We start from the raw sequence: 12,952 nt of genomic DNA, 5'->3' as shown, positions 1-12,952 counted from the left end.
CTCTCCAATAACCACTACCTGGTACCCCCACCCCCCCCCCCCCGCCCCTTCAAAACCCTCAGATTGTTTTTCAGAGTCCATAGTCTCTCATGGTTCACCTCCCCTTCCAATTTCCCTCAACTCCCTTCTCCTCTCCATCTCCCCTTGTCCTCAATGCTATTTGTTATGCTCCACAAATAAGTGAAACCATATGATAATGGACTCTCTCTGCTTGATTTATTTCACTCAGCATAATCTCTAGAAAGTGTTCTTACAAAAGGAATTTTAGATTGTTAATTTTGGCAGATATAAACTTAAATGAAGCTGTTTTCATTTCTTTCTCAAATTCCATGGATGTATAGCCTTCTTCTAGGTTTTTTTTTTTCCCCTCCTTTACGAAAAAGAAATTTCCAAGACCTATGCTCCAAATAAGTATGAGATTAAAGTACCTAACTCTGGAGGATACACATGAAATTCAAACTATTCGAAGGGCATCATTGCACAAACAGCAAAGAACGTGTTCCAAGTCCTGTATCTGCTGGGGGCTTTTTGTTTCTTTTGCTTTTTCCTATCCTTTTCAGAGTGAAGACCAGACACACCTGGGAGTACTAAATCCCCATAAAGGAAAAATGCTTTGTGTGAAATGTGATGTAAAAGCAAGTAGCCAACTGTCACTTAGATGAAAATAAAACCAATTGTTTAGCCTAAATGGAATAATAAATTCAGTCAGAACAGTTGCTTCATCTGGCTGTCGTCTTCGTGTCTTCAAGAAGCATAATAGAGAGGTGCCTGGGTGGCTCAGTGGGTTAAAGCTTCTGTCTTCCGCTCAGGTCATGGTCTCAGGGTCCTGGAATCGAGCCCTGCACCGGGCTCTCTGCTCAGCAGGGAGCCTGCTTCCCTCTATCTCTCTGTCTGCATCTCTGCCTAGTTGTGATCTCTGTCAAATAAATAAAATCTTTAGGGAAAAAAAAAAAGCATATTAAAGAGGTAGAATAGCATCCAGGATGTTAAGACATTACTCTTTATTTACTCACCTGCATGAGGCCATCTTCCTAAATGGGTAACTACTTCTAGATGTCTAGCAAATGTTTCTGACAAGGAGACTTTCACTTTGTTTTGTATTACAGTATATTGAACTGTTCTTTCGAAATCCATTTCACATTTATAGGAGACATGATATTCAATATAATATTCCTAGCACCTAGCACAGTGTTAAGTACTTAGTACTAACATTCAAATTTCTTTTGAATAGATAAGTGAATTTTGTAGCCTACAAGGTACTTCTTTTTGAAGCTTTAATTTGGAAAGTATGGTATACTTATTGTTTATAAATAAAGGTATATCAAATTTTCCATTTAGTCAGGTTAAAGCTTTGCAACCAAGATGGGTCTAAAAGCAGAGCAAGAGAATCTTTCATATAGTTTCTCTCTAATAGCCAACATAAGCTTCAACAATCCATTCAGTAGATTTTAAATTACAAAAATAAAGATTGAAGCCTTGTGTCTCTCATTTATTTGAGGGGAAAAAAGTCTCCGTAATAACAGTAACGGGAAGGAAAAGTTACCCCCCTTATCCAAATGCAGATGGTATCATGGAAAGAACATAGAGACACTAGCTTCACTCACATTTATTCAATAAATATCTATTGAAAACCTATGTCAGGCATTGTGTCAAGAGCAAGCAAAGTAGAAAAAGAAAGAAAGAAAAAGAAAAAACAAATAAACAAACAAACACCAGCTCTGGCCAATCTTCCATTTGTTTCGAGTGTTCCATTCAGTCTTGTGTTCAAAACTCATCTTTACCACTTACATGACTTTATACAAACTAAGATCCCGAAGTTTCAACCCAACCTGTCATTTGCCTGCTTCTGAAAAAGAAACAGATTTTTTAGGGGCATCTGGGTGGCTCAGCGGGTTAAAACGTCTGCCTTCAGCTCGGATCATGATCCCAGAGTCCTGGGATCGAGCCCCACATCATCATCGGGCTCACTGCTCAGCAGGGAGCCTGATTACTCCTCTCTCTGCCTGCCTCTCTGCCTACTTGTGATCTCTGTCTGTCAAACAAATAAAATGAAATCTTTTAAAAAAATCCTTTAAGAAACAGATTTTTTTTAAAATAGTGCGCTTATATCTTAACTTTCCTATATGAAAACCAACAGTCCATCCTGGATCCTAAGTGGCAACTCAACTAGATTTTTATTAATTTATTACACATTATCAACCAAAGTTTTGGGTTCTAAACTTCTCCAAATCATCAGAAGAACATTACAAAATTACTTCCATACACTCCAGTTCTGGTGTCGAGCTTGACCGCTAACTTCATAGAAGGGGTCCTATTCCAGTTAGTTTCATGTCAACTTGCCTGGGCTAAGGGATGCCCAGATAGCTGGTAAAATACTATTTCTGGGTTTATCTGTGAAGGTGTCTCCGGAAGAGATTAGATTTGAATTAGCAGACTAAGTTAAAAAAAAAAGATCATCTTCGCCAATGTGGATGGGCAAATTTGTGAGCCAGTTTCTGAAATCAATCAATCAATCAATCAATCCTAGTTGTATTTTTCTGGAGAACCCTGTCAAATACAAATTTTGGTATTTTGATGAGATTAACATTTGAAGTGGTGGGCTCAATGACGATAGGTGACCCTCCCTTATACCGGTGGGCTTCATCAATTCATTCAGGGTCTAAGTAGAGCAAAAGGCAGAGGAAGGAGGAATCCATCCCTTTTTTCCTTGCCTCACATTTCAGCCTGGGACATCTCTTCTTCTTCCCTTGAATCTGCTCCCCAGGTTCTCAGGCCTTCAAACTGGGACTGAATTACATCACCAGTTTTCCTGGCTCTCCAGCCTATAGATCATGGAACTTTTCAGCCTCCATAATAACATAAATGAACTTCTCATGATCAATAACACCTATATCTACATCTACAGATACAGCTACATTTATATATTATAGATCTAGTTATAGATCTCCTGTTGGCTTTGTTTCCTTGGAGGGCCCTAACTAATACAGCTTCTTTTCTGAACTAAAGTATAAATGTTGCACATCAAACTAACCCTGGCCAACCCAGGCAGTTTGTTGATTTCCTGTCTCCCAGACTGCATAACTGCAAATAGTGACTATCAAAATCTCATCTTCACCAATGTTTCACTGAACATTGTACATTTTGAAGTTCTTAATTAATTTTTGGTTTAAAAGGAGCATGTTTAGGGGCTCCTGGGTGGCTTGGTCGGTTAAGTATCTTCCTTTGGCTTGGGTCATGATCTCAGGGTCCTGCGTTGGGCTCCCTGCTCAGTGGAGAGCCTGCTTCTCCCTCTGCCCCTCTCACCACGCATGCTCTCTCTCTCTCTTTTTCAAATAAATAATCTTAAAAAAGGGGGGAGGGGAGCATGTTTACCATTCTTCTTTATACATATGTATTTAACTAAAACCCTTTTTTCAGTTTCAATTGGTCTAATATTTACCTAAACTTGATTACTGAAAGAACAGCTCAAGCAAGATTAACCATTCCTAATCACTGCCAACTGTTTAAAAAAAAATTCAAATGATTTCACATCAATGACCTGAAATGACACTTAATCACTAGGATTTCCGAAAGCCTAGAGGAATGACAAGGTTTCTTTTCTTGATCATTCCCCCCACGTCTGTCTGTATGGTGGTGAGAGGGGAAGGGTTTCCAGGACTCAGTTTTGTAAAACACCAAAGGGGGACGGACGGGGAAGACAAGCGAGCACAAGGAAACTAAGGAAGGTCTACGAACTTCCTTATTTCAAAGAAGCAGAAGTGCTGAGAAATGGAAGCCAATCTCCATATTACCCACAGGACTTGCAGCTCTCTGAGTTCCAAATCAGTCTTAACTTTTTGATACTAATGAAACCATTTATTAATTTCCAGAAGAGCAAACTCTTGGTCATATATTCTGTAATGGAAAGATGGAGAGGGTATGGATTAGTCAAATGGGAAAGAATCAGTAGGACTTTTTTTTTGAAGTACATACTTGACTTTGACAGGAACCTCAAGCTTTCATGTAGTAACATTATATTTCCTTTCCCAATCAAGTCTGGATTAGTGGAAATGAAAATTAGTTTCTGTTTCCTAAGCCACTGAAAACAAGGGAGGACGGCTTAGAGCATTCTTCTGGCTAAAGCGATTGCTGTTTAACCAAGGGCAAGCCACAAAGCAGGATCCCCCACTCCAATAATCCCGAGCTCAATTTAACACTCATTCTGCACAAGAGAAATCCAACACTCATGACTAAGAGAATCTAACTCAAAAGCAATAGCATCACCTTCCTTCACTCCCACCAAGTGAAAATAAACTGGAGAATGGCTGGGCTCCAAAACAGTGAGTTGCTAATCATCATGGGTTTTGCCTCTTTTAGAGGAAATGATATGTAATCCAACGCCTGCATGGGCCTTTTCAGGAAATTGCTCATCTGTCTAATTAAGCTCTTCTTTCTCCACAGGTCTGCGGATACACTGAACAGACATATGGCTTCCAGAAAACCTTCTTGCCTTCTTTCCGTTGGCCACTGGAAATTTCTGATGTGGTGGAATCTCCTTAAAATGGAGACTTTTTTTTTTTTTAAATCTCCATTTTTAAGGAGATTCTGTCACCTTGTATTAATTTCTGGGTATACTTCCTGACACTTCATTAGAAAGTGTCATTTCCTATCAGGAAGCACTTTTGAAAAAAATAAATTAGAAGGTCCACGAGACGATGCAGATGGCTTCATAAACCTTGCCACTAGCTTTGGGCCTCTAACTGCTCACGGACTCCAAGTTTCTATGTGCTCAGGCAAGAATGTTCCAGCCTGTTTATTTGTTTTTCCAGTGGAATAGTTATTATACTTTGACCTCTGCTCCTTTCAGAACACACCGCAGAGAACCTGCCCTCTGTCCTACCTTCCACCAATGAACCTTGCTTTTATTTCCTGTCCTTGCAAAGTTAGTACAACCTGCTTCACTTCGGCAACAGTAATGTACCATTTCCTTCCTTTTACGTCAGCTTCTTCATTTCAACTTCAATTAAAGAACATTGTAACAGACATTTATGCAGTCCAGTGTCAGATCCTGGAGACATGAAACAAAATAAGACGAAGGTTTTGTCCTCAAGAAGCTTGCAATCCAGGGGGAAGAAAAATACAGAATTAACACCAAAAAAGAAAAAGGAAAAGAAAAAGGAAAAAAAAAGTCTTATAAGCAGCATGCTAAAGAAGCAAAGAGGAAAAAACAAGACGTCATTATTCTCTCTACTTATGAAAAAAAAAAACAACTATCATTACTTTGAAATGCTACAATATCTTGCAAATAATACTGTTTGAATATATGGTCATACATCTATAGTTAGAGAAGGGGGATCAGCAAGCATCCTCTGCCAGTGAGGTATTGTATCTAAAATACTTATAAGAAGGAAAACTGATTCTTATTCTTAATTTATATTCACACAGAACATAATGATAAATGAAGTTAAAAGAAATAATGATAAATGAAGTTAAAAAATAATAAATGAATAAATAAATAAATAAATAATGATATAGATAATAGATATATAAATGATATAATGATAAATAATAAATAAATGAAGTTTAAAAAAAGGATAAATGAAGTTAAAAGAACTAAAGATCATAGCATTTAAGTCTATTGAAGCTAATAACTGCCCCCCCACCACCTCAAAAAGCACACTAGGGTGATAATAGTAGAGGCCTAGAACCTAAGTTTCATTCAGTTTGATCCTCCCCTTAACCCACCTTGAATCAAAACTACACAACTTCTTAGATCTGTTGAAAGACATCACAATAGAGATAATATGGGGCTTCAAACAAATCTCTGAATTTGAGATTTAACATTCCAGTAGTTCTGGAATGCTCTGGGCCCTATTCATGCACATCAGAGTAGTTGAGAGACAATTTGGTTCATTGCAGAACAACCCGAGCCTATAGGTTCCTAAGAGCTGCTACATTTACAGGGTCAGAGCGGATACAGGCAAAGCCAGTTCCATTCCATTCCACAATTACTTGAGCCTGGGGAGTCCTTAGTATTTGAACCTGTATCATGCCCCATCCCACAATTACCTGATTGCTTAGGGAAGCAAAGAGGCACCGTAACATAAAAATATTCACAAAGCTGCCGACTAATCTCTTGTAAGACTAGTCACCACTTACCCTTCACTTGGCCCTTCCTTCCGTCTCCACCCATCACATCAACACCAGGTCTGGCTGACGGTATGGTTGTTGTAGGCATTTACAAACAATGCAAATGCAATGCGCTAGGTTGCAGGGCAAAATGGCAAACATTGCAAAAGTTATAGTGTTTCAAAAGACGGTTGAAAGTGATGTTGGAAAACTTGGATCCCATGCACACAAATGAATTGCCTCTCTGAATCTGTTAATAATTAATAAATAGGAAATCAATAAAGATACTGGTGTGATAGGCATGGCAAAAAAGAATTATTTGATAAAAGGGATTAAGATAGTCCTTCCGGATAATTGACAAAGCCCTCACTTCAGGCAAGATAACCTCAAGTGTAATAACATTGCAAAGTGTATAAATATGTTAAGTGAAGATTTCGATACTGCTGTCATATGATTTGATTAGAAAAGATAGGGCTGAAAAAGAATGATCAGTATTTGATTCATCTCTATTTTCTCAAAATGCTAAATAGACTTTTTTTTTATTTCCAGTAAAGGGTCTAATTTTCTCTTTGTTTTATAAACATAGTGAATATAAGAAGCATTAACAAGGTTCTGGGCAAGGTGGACAGTATCTTCAGGAGACTAGTTTGACAGTATTAAGATTTTTTTTTAATTGAAGTCTAGTTGACATACAATGTGGCATTAGTTTCAGGCGGACAACACAGTGATTGAACACCTCTCTACATTCTGCTCTGCTCACCGTCATCCCTGTGACCTTCTTATTCCATAAGGGGAAGCCTGTGTCCCCCACTCCCCTTCACCCCTTCACCCAGCTTGCCTGTGCCCCACCCCCACGGCTCGGGCAACTCTGTCTGTTGTCTGTATTTATAGGTCTGATTCTGCTTTTTTGTTTGTGTAGTCATTTGTTCTGTGTTTTTGTTTTTTGTTTTTTCTTAGATTCCACCTACAAGTGAAGTCACACGCCGTTTTCTTTCTCTGACTTATTTCTAAAGTGCTAAATACAATTTAACTTAAATTTATTTAAATATAAGTAAGAATAAACAAATTATCAGCAGGAGATTTCCTTTCCCTTTAAAGACACAGAACCAATCACGGTTCTTCTAACTATTTATTTATTTATTTACTTTTATAGTTTATTTATTTATTTGACAGAGATCACGAGTAGGCAGAGAGGCAGGCAGAGAGAGAGAGAGGAGGAAGCAGGTTCACTGCTGAGCAGAGAGCTCGATGCGGGGCTCCATCCCAGGACCCTGAGATCATGACCTGAGCCGAAAGCAGAGGCTTTAACCCACTGAGCCACCAAGCGCCCCTTTTCTAACTATTTAAAAAATATGTATTTTAAGTAGGTTCATTTTCAGGAGCTTTAAATATATGACTATGAAAGAACATCCGTCAAAGAAAAAAGTCCGTAAGTATTGAATTCCAATTTATGAACCTTGGGTGGCTAAGGATGAAGAGAGGTCAGGTGCAATGCTTTGAAGCCCCCAAGTCAGCCTTTGGGTCAAGAAAACAGCCTCCTCCTCCCCAAGTGCCCCACCCCTCTGCACATGGAAATTTTTCTGGAACTCCATTGGAGTTCCCTCCGTGGGAATCGATTTTCTATCAGCCCTTTCCTTCTAAAGAGGTATCCTCATACAATATGAAGAGCCCAGATGTTTTGGAGTCCAACAGGTTGTGTTTCAAGTCCACCTTTGTATTTACAACCGTGCAATGGGGGGACACGTCTCCTATCCTTTCAAAGCCTTAATTTCAATGTCTGTGATAGGAAAGTAATAAAATCTACCTCACAGAGCCACCAGAAGACGACGAATGAAGCCACCATTCTGAATGCGCAACGATGTGCAAGCTTCCTAGCAGGCATATTTTTAAAAAGAAGTTGGTTCCCACCACTTCCCCCCCTGACAAGAGAGATTATGGGGAAGCATAAGCCCTCTGGCACCTGGTGGGAAAGGAGGAAGTGAAAGTCGATTAAGGGAGCAAAGAGGAGATGGAGAGGGTAGAGCTGACTGACTTCACTGGTATCATCCCCTCACCCCTCCCCACTGTCCTGCTTCACCCACGACTGCTTCTCCTCTCACAGGGATGAGGGATGAGACAGCTATGTGTCAGACAGAAAGTACAAACTCCACGCATCCGACTCAGAAACCGGGCCAAGCTGCCTGGAGCAGATAATACATACAATTGCCCTGATCAAATTCAGAGGCTTCAGAGTTCAGCCACTCCAGGTGGAGAGGTTCTCCTGTTCCTGGCAGGAAACTCTCCCGCCTCTGAGGGACAGTTGCTAATGGTTTTCTAATCTCAGTGTCAAAGCTTTCATGAATGAGGTTTACCGCCTGGGTATATGGGGGGGGGGGGCACTAAGACGGTGTATAAAAGGAGATCTTTTCCAGAACTTGAAGAAAACAGTCAACAAAACACTGACCAGTGTTTATATTAGTCTTTATCTTCAAAGTCTGAGCACTTTCATCTACAGTCAACAAATATTTATTAAACTCTGAAACTATTTGCTGTGGCAGGCATGGTGAGCAACAGAGAAGAGGGGCAGGGTGAGCGTACAGACTCTACTCTCAAGAAAACTGCCACCAGCTTAGGGGCACAAGCCCTACCCCTGTGTGAAATGACTGGCCAAATGGGACAAAACAAAAACGTCTATCCTCTCGTGATGGCGTGTGAGAAATGCCTCCTGCCTCAGAGTGCTGTCGTGAAGCCCAGATACAATGAAACACTGAAGGCTTCTCGCAGGAGCCTGTGTGTTGAACAGATTCATCCTCCCTTCCCCCAGGAGCAAATCTAGGGCAGCGCAATGTCAAAGCCAAGGCAGCAGGCAGTTACAAGGCGGAGGCTATCAACAGCTAATGCTGCTGAGAGCTTTTGACAAAAAAGAAAGTTACAACTGACCTTTTAGAGGACTGTTTCTGAAGTGTGATGAAGATCAAAGTCCGTTAATAACAAAGAGGTGGGAAAGGAAGGCATATCAAGGAAGGGTAGCCAACAGGCATAAAATATAACTTTGAGAGACTTGGAAGGGAAAAGGAAGACAGAAACCCATAGGATCTAGTGATGGTCATTTGGTTTCTTCTTCTTCTTCTTTTTTCCCTTAATGATATAGAGCTCAGTTTAAAAGGCTTTTCTACAAAGGGGGAAAGAATTAAAATATTCTGGAACCTTCCACACCTCTAATCTGAAGCCAGCAAGGCAACTACCTGGCATCATGTCTCCAAGAAACTAGAAACTAGGTGAAATCAATTCCTTTTTTCTTTCTAATAAAAAAATTCTAAAATAAAAATAAAATAGCTTTCCCTGGATTTTTTAAAAAATATATTTATTTCATCAGAATTCAATATAACAAGGTAGACAAAGACAGAAGTTAGTTTCATCTGCAGGAAAGTTAAGGGACTTTCGCTTAGGATCTTACTAATCTTTGTTAAAACTTGTCAGACTTTATATTTTAAGCTAATAAACACTGACTTGTTATATTAGTTTTTATATCCCTCCTATCACTGAATAAATGTTATAGGAAATACACAGGGCTATTCATGCCCTCTGGAGACTTCAACTCAATAGAGACAACAGAAAATATACATATAACTTGTGTATAAAGGACACGGTGACCAATTTAATAAAACACTAAAGGTACTAGGAGGAGAAAAGAGAAAGATGTAAAATCTGGGCTGGAGGAGAATGGGGTTTTCCTGAAAGAAAGATGGATTTCAGTTGGGGTTTGAAGAGAACATAGAAGTTTCTAAGGCGGATACGGCAGAGCCAACAAGGGAGTGAGGTGAGGCGTGGTTCCACCAGAGTCCAGGCAGGAAGAAGGAACCGACAAAACCAAGGGTAACAGGGACAGTCAGAAACAAAGACACTCTATGTAACAGTGTGAAGGAACAGTTGAAATATCCACCGCCCACAAACAGAATCAGCTATAGGCAAGCCCTCTACTTGGAATATCCTCACCTCTAGGCCTTTCTGTCTCCTTCATTATTGCACTATTACTCACACCACTGTTTCTTAACTTCACATTTCAGCTCTAGGGTCTATTTTTTCTCCCATTGTACTCATACAGCAAAAAGAGGAAATAACTCATCCAGCAGTGGGGCTTTCTTAGTAAGGTTTTGAAGAGAGATGCTGGGGGTGGCTGACGCTGCCAAAATGTTTCCTTTTTTTCTTGCTGTTTGTCAGATGTAGCTATTGAGCAACCCTGGTGAGTGTCATCAACATGCAATCTCATCTGATTTATCTTCCTTTACTCACTCAAACTCAGCCCTTTGCCCCCTTTCTTTCTGGCTCATTGAGAGTTTCACAACCTCTTACCTTTAATTGCTGAGTAAGTGTAACACATTGTGTATCTGGCATCAGATACAAGCTCCAAGGAAAAGGACTCAACAGTCACAGACGTGGCGGGGGCTGTCCATTATGCCTTCATCTTTCACTTTGCCATTATTTCATTTTTAAAATTACATTTCCTATTTTTCTCACAGATTCCGATTCAAAACAATAAATTTTTGTGGTGGTCTTTTTCTCCAAACCCCTCCCTTTTGAAACGTGGGTGACTGAAGTAAACATTCTTGAGAGTTCCCGAGAGCCCCTAGTCTCAGTCCCTCCAGAGACCCATAAAAAAAATTCCACACCGATAAACCATTGATACAAGTACAGGTAATGGAATATTTGTGTCTAATGGGATCCTAAAACTGGCTTTCAATCACACAGATAGAAGAAATGAACCTCATTTGTAGGTCAAAAGCTTTTACAGTGTCCTAGAGCAAGCCGTGGTGGTTTCCTCCTCCATCTTGCTCCCAAAGATAATGGGGCCTTTATCCTTTCTCCCTAAATTAGCCTGACTTTCTATGGGTCAACCAAGAACACTCTCCTTTCTCTCCCAGTTTCTCCTCATGTATCCATCTCGATAGGAAGGAAAATGATGCAGGCTTTGACAGACGTTTCTGGAGCAAAATTCCAGATCCCATTGTTAAGTAAATATATGAAGTTTGAGTCCAGTGAAAGATATGGCTGGGCTAAAAGTGGCTAAATAAAGCACAAAAGAAAAAACAAGACAACGTGTTAATACTTTCAGCAGTCTATGGGTTTTATAGACCCTGCCCCAGGTCTGAACTCACAAACGTAGGGGTGACAAGCGTTTTTAAAGCATTCAAATCAGGAAGGACTGTAAATGCATTACAACATTTCCAGGACCTTCTTTCACATCCCTGGATACAAGTGGGCCAGTCTACCTATTATCTTTTTATATAAATATCTTCTCTTGCCCACAAATCCTGAAAGGGTCAAATTCTGGGAAGTCACTTGTCTCTGTCAACATTCAAAGGAAGCACCTGATGTAAGATGTTTCCTGCCTGAGGCCATCTTTGCTTCCAAGTTGCTGCTGTATCCACTGCCTTCAGTAGCACCTGGAGCTTAGTAGGAGTTAAGTAAATATTTGTTGAATACTGAAGAAATTGACAAATAAAAAGTTCTCATTGTTGACAAAGCGTTCTCTTAAGAGGCTACCTGGGCCACACGTAGGAGCAAGAAGCTGCAACAACCAAACCCTATTTGCTAGGAATCCTTTCTCCATTGGCTTTTCTTTGGGCTTCCCAGTGTTCCTAACCTTTGGAGTTCTAGCCTGGATTTGGCCCCCAGGCACTAAGCAGATGAACAACTTTTATGGCTAGCTTGGAATTAGACTGCTTATTAAAATGGCTTCAACACTTCACCAGCTGGCTTATCTTGGTTCTCATAGTCCCCAGTCCTGTGTTCTAGAGCGACATGGATAGAAGTCCAAATGCAGCATGTTGATATAAAAGAGTGACTAGATGGAGGATTATGAAATGTGACAGCCAGGCTCTAAGACGTCTTCCGATGGTCTCGGCTTCCTGGGCTCCATGTCCTCAGATGATCCCCTCTTCTTGAGGATGGACTGGACTTATGGCGGGCTTCTAACAAATTGAATACTGTAGAAGCGATAGTGTATTAATTCCAAGATTTGGAATTGAAAATTGAAAAGATTTGGAATTGGAAATTCAACTGGAATTGGAAAGAGTGCTGATTCCATTTTGTTCTCTGTCTCTCATCCCTTGCTCTGGACAAAGCCACTGTCCTGTGGATTAGGCTGCTGGAGTAGCTCCCATGAAGGAACAGAGGCCTCCAAGCCAACAGCTGGTGAAGAACTGAGGTCTGCTAACAGCCACCTGCATGAGCTTGATGATGGATTCTTCAGCTCCAAGAAAGCCTTCAGATGACTGCAGTCTGGGCCAGCAGCTTGACTGGAACCTCATGAGAGACTGTGAGCCAGAATTATCCAGCTAAGACAGCCGAAGGTCTCCGACCCACAGAAATGTTGGAAAATAAATACTTGTTGGTTTTTTTTTTTTTAATATTTATTTATTTGACAGATAGAGATCACAAGCAGGCAGAGAGGCAGGCAGAGAGAGAGAGGGGGAAGCAGGCTCCCCACTGAACAGAGAGCCCAACGCGGGGCTTGATCCCAGGACTCCAGGATCATGACCTGGGCCAAAGGCAGCGGCTTAACCCACTGAGCCACCTAGGCGCCCCAATACTCGTTGTTTTAAACTGTCAGTTTTGGGGGTGGTTAGAGTTCTAGAGAACAATACACAGAACTGGAGGTCAGAGAATATGTTCTTAAAGGGCCAGAGAGTAAGTATCTGGGGATTTGCAGGCCATATGGTGTCTGTTCCCTTCCTCAGTTCTGCCAGGGTAGCCCCAGAGCAGTCCGAGACCATTTGTAAGTGAGTGCACGTGGCTGTCCACCTATAAACTTCATTTACAAAAACAGTCCGCTGGTGTGTGGACTATCATATGCCAGTCTATG

General features: G+C 40.6%; 1 long non-coding RNA gene across 3 annotated transcripts; it reads right to left on the bottom strand.

The window, feature by feature from the left end:
- Positions 1–659: 659 nt before the first annotated feature.
- On the bottom strand, positions 660–6,349 carry LOC132020530 (uncharacterized). 3 transcript variants are annotated; one of them, XR_009405015.1, is made up of 4 exons: positions 6,139–6,349; positions 4,880–5,047; positions 3,792–3,894; positions 660–934 (listed from the first exon to the last, which is right to left on the bottom strand). It is a non-coding gene; the product is annotated as an uncharacterized LOC132020530 (long non-coding RNA). The 3 variants fall into 3 exon arrangements; XR_009405014.1 differs by having other exon boundaries at positions 4,961–5,047; XR_009405016.1 differs by having other exon boundaries at positions 3,796–3,894; positions 4,961–5,047.
- Between the last annotated feature and the right edge of the window lie 6,603 nt (positions 6,350–12,952).

Source organism: Mustela nigripes, chromosome 6, assembly GCF_022355385.1.
Source record: "Mustela nigripes isolate SB6536 chromosome 6, MUSNIG.SB6536, whole genome shotgun sequence".
Lineage (NCBI taxonomy): Eukaryota > Metazoa > Chordata > Mammalia > Carnivora > Mustelidae > Mustela > Mustela nigripes.
The sequence above is the reverse complement of the archived record's forward strand: the minus strand, read 5'-3'. Positions and strand labels throughout refer to the sequence as shown.